Below are 3,784 nucleotides of genomic sequence, written 5' to 3' on the forward strand. Positions count from 1 at the left end.
AAACTAAATTCAAGGATAAATTTGAAATTCATGTACTTCTTGTTCTTTTGATTTAGAAACATATTTCATTTAAGAGAGGTGAAGGATTAATGGAATTATTCATAACTTTAAGACATAGTTACTAACTACTAATGATCATGAAGTAGAGACACAAAACATAGATGAAAATATAACATAAAAACCGAATAGCAGAAAAATTAAGAACAAGGAATGAGTCCACCTTAATGGCATCTTCTTCTTGAAGGACCAATAATGTCCTTAAGCTCTTCTATGTCCCTTCCTTGCCTTTGTTTCTCCTCCCTCATTGCTCTTTGGTCTTCTCTAATTTCATGGAGAATGATGGAGTGCTCTTGATGTTCCACCCTTAATTGTTCCACATTGTAACTCAAATCTTCTATGGAAGTGTTTAGTTGTTCCCAATAGTTGTTGGGAGGAAAGTGCATCCCTTGAGGCATCTCAGGGATTTCTTGATGATGAGCTTCCTCATGCATCTCTTGAGATCTGTGGAGGGTCTCTCTTGTTTGCTCCATCTTCTTCTTGGTGATAGGCTTATCCTCTTCAATGAGGATGTCTCCTTCTATGATAACTCCAGCTGAGTAACATAGATGGCAAATAAGATGAGGAAAAGCTAGCCTTGCCGTGGTGGAGGACTTTTCGGCTATTTTGTAGAATTCAAGAAAGATAACTTCATGAACTTCTACTTCTTCTCCAATCATGATGCTATGAACCATGATGGCCCGATCTATAGTAACTTCGGATCGGTTGCTAGTAGGAATGATGGAGCGTTGAATGAACTCCAACCATCCTCTAGCCACAGGCTTGAGGTCCAGTCTTCTTAGTTGAACTGGCTTGCCTTTGGAGTCTCTTTTCTATTGAGCTCCTTCCACACATATGTCCATAAGGACTTGGTCCAACCTTTGATTAAAGTTGACCCTTCTAGTGTAGGGGCGTACATCTCCTTGCATCATGGGCAAGTTGAACGCCAACCTCACATTTTCCGGACTAAAATCTAAGTATTTCCCCCGAACCATTGTAAAATAATTCTTTGGGTTCGGGTTCTTACTTTGATCATGGTTCCTAGTGATCCATGCATTGGCATAGAACTCTTGAACCATTAAGATTCCGACTTGTTGGATGGGGTTGGTTAAAACTTCCCAACCTCTTCTTTGGACCTCATATCGGATCTCCGGATACTCATTTTTCTTGAGCTTGAAAGGGACCTCAAGGATCACCTTCTTCTTGGCCACAACATCATAGAAGTGGTCTTGATGGGCTTTGGAGATGAATCTTTCCATCTCCCATGACTCGGAGGTGGAAGCTTTTGTCTTTCCTTTCTCTTTTCTAGAGGTTTCTCGGGGTTGTGTTGTGTGAAAATTAAGGAGAATGGAGGGGTTTATATAGTGAGGGGAGAGGGAGTAGGTTCGGCCTATTTAGGGTGGGTTTGGGTGGGAAAGAAATTTGAATTTTGAAGGTAGGTGGGGTTTATGGGGAATAGTGGATGGATGTGAGTGGTGAAGGGGGTGATTGGGAAGAGAGATTGAGGTGATTGGTGAAGGGTTTTTGGGAAAGTGTGTTATAGGATTATTAGGAGGTAAGGTGGGAATATGTTAGGTGGGGATCCTGTGGGGTCCACAGATCCTGAGGTGTCAAGGATTTACACCTCTGCACCAATTAGGCATGTAAAATGCCTTTGCATGCAATTCTGGCGTTTAAACACCGAAGTGATGCATGTTCTGGGCGTTCAACGCCCATGTGCAGCATGTTTCTGGCGTTGAACGCCAGTTCCATGCTTGTTACTGGTGTTCAGTGCCAGCTTTCCTTAGGGCATATTCCTGGCGTTCAAACGCCAGGATGTTGCTTGTTTCTGGCATTTAGCACCAGATCCATGCTATGTTCTAGCGTTGAACGCCAGCCAGATGCTCCTTATTGGCGTTTAAACGCCAATAAGTCCTTCCTCCAAGGTGTGATTTTTCTTCTGCTATTTTTGATTCTGTTTTTAATTTTTGTATATTTTTTTTGTGACTCCACATGATCATGAACCTAATAAAACACAAAATAACAATAAAATAAAAATAAAATTAGATAAATAAAAATTGGGTTGCCTCCCAATAAGCGCTTTTTTAATGTCAATAGCTTGACAGTGAGCTCTCATGGAGCTTCACAGATGTTCAGAGCATTGTTGGGACCTCCCAACACCAAACTTAGAGTTGGGGGTTCAACACCAAACTTAGAGTTTGGTTGTGGCCTCGCAACACCAAACTTAGAGTTTGACTGTGGGGGCTCTGTTTGACTCTGCATTGAGAGAAGCTATTCATGCTTCCTCTCCTTACCAAATAACTTGGCATTTAGCTTCTTGATGGCTCCTAGATATTGAGCAACTTGCTCTCCGGTTACATCTTCATCTTTTTCAGAGGAAGAATAGTCTTCAGAGCTCATAAATGGCAGAAGGAGATTTAATGGAATCTCTATGGTCTCTTTATGAGCCTCAGATTCCTTTGGATCCTCAATAGGGAACTCTTTCCTGCTTGAGAGACGTCCCATGAGATCTTCCTCATTGGGATTCACGTCCTCTCCCTCCTCCTTGCATTCGGCCATATTGATTATATCAATGGCCTTGCACTATCTTTTTAGATTTTCTTCAGTATTGCTTGGGAGAGTACTAGGAGGGGTTTCAGTGATTTTCTTACTCAGCTAGCCCACTTGTGCCTCTAGATTTCTGATGGAGGACCTTGTTTCATTCATGAAACTTAAAGTGGCCTTTGACAGATCAGAGACTAAGTTTGCTAAATTAGAAGGGCTCTGCTCAGAATTCTCTGTCTGTTGCTGAGAAGATGATGGAAAAGGCTTGTTATTGCTGAGCCTGTTTCTTCCACCATTATTAAAGCCTTGTTGAGGCTTTTGTTGATCCTTCCATGAGAAATTTGGATGATTTCTCCATGATGAATTATAGGTGTTGGATGATTTTTCCATGATGAATTATAGGTGTTTTCATATGGTTCACCCATGTAATTTACCTCTGCCATTGCAGGATTTTCAGGATCATAAGCTTCTTCTTCAGAAGATGCCTCTTTAGTACTGTCGGATGCATTTTGCCATCCATTCAAACTTTGAGAAATCATGTTGGCTTGCTGAGTCAACACTTTGTTCTGAGCCAATATGGTATTCAGATCATCAATTTCAAGAACTCCCTTCCTCTGAGGCGTCCCATTATTCACGGAATTCCTCTCAGAATTGTACATGAATTGGTTATTTGCAACCATGTCAATAAGTTCCTGAGCTTCTGCAGGCGTTTTCTTTAGGTGAATGGATCCACCTGCAGAGTGGTCCAATGACATCTTGGAAAACTCAGATAGACCATAATAGAATATATCTAATATGGTCTACTCTGAAAACATGTCAGAAGGACACTTTTTGGTCATCTGCTTGTATCTTTCCCAAGCTTCATAGAGGGATTCACCATCTTTTTGCTTGAAGGTCTGAACATCCACTCTAAACTTGCTCAGCTTTTGAGGAGGAAAGAATTTATCCAAGAAGGCCATGACCAGCTTATCCCAGAAGTCCAGGCTATCTTTAGGTTGTGAGTCCAACCATGTTCTAGCTCTGTCTCTTACAGCAAAAGGGAAAAGTATGAGCCTGTAGACTTCAGGATCTACTCCATTCGTCTTAACAGTCTCACAAATCTGCAAGAACTCAGTTAAAAACTGGTAAGGATCTTCAGATGGAAGTCCATGAAACATGCAATTCTGTTGCATTAGAACAACTAATTGAGGTTTCAGCTCAAAAT

General features: G+C 41.3%; 1 non-coding gene across 1 annotated transcript; it reads left to right on the plus strand.

Annotated features, from left to right (window-relative positions):
• The first annotated feature begins 3,393 nt into the window (after nt 1–3,393).
• On the plus strand, nt 3,394–3,497 carry LOC127742243 (small nucleolar RNA R71). Its single transcript, XR_008003431.1, has one exon. It is a non-coding gene; the product is annotated as a small nucleolar RNA R71 (small nucleolar RNA).
• Nucleotides 3,498–3,784: the final 287 nt, after the last annotated feature.

This window comes from Arachis duranensis, chromosome 9 (assembly GCF_000817695.3).
Source record: "Arachis duranensis cultivar V14167 chromosome 9, aradu.V14167.gnm2.J7QH, whole genome shotgun sequence".
NCBI classification, from domain to species: domain Eukaryota; kingdom Viridiplantae; phylum Streptophyta; class Magnoliopsida; order Fabales; family Fabaceae; genus Arachis; species Arachis duranensis.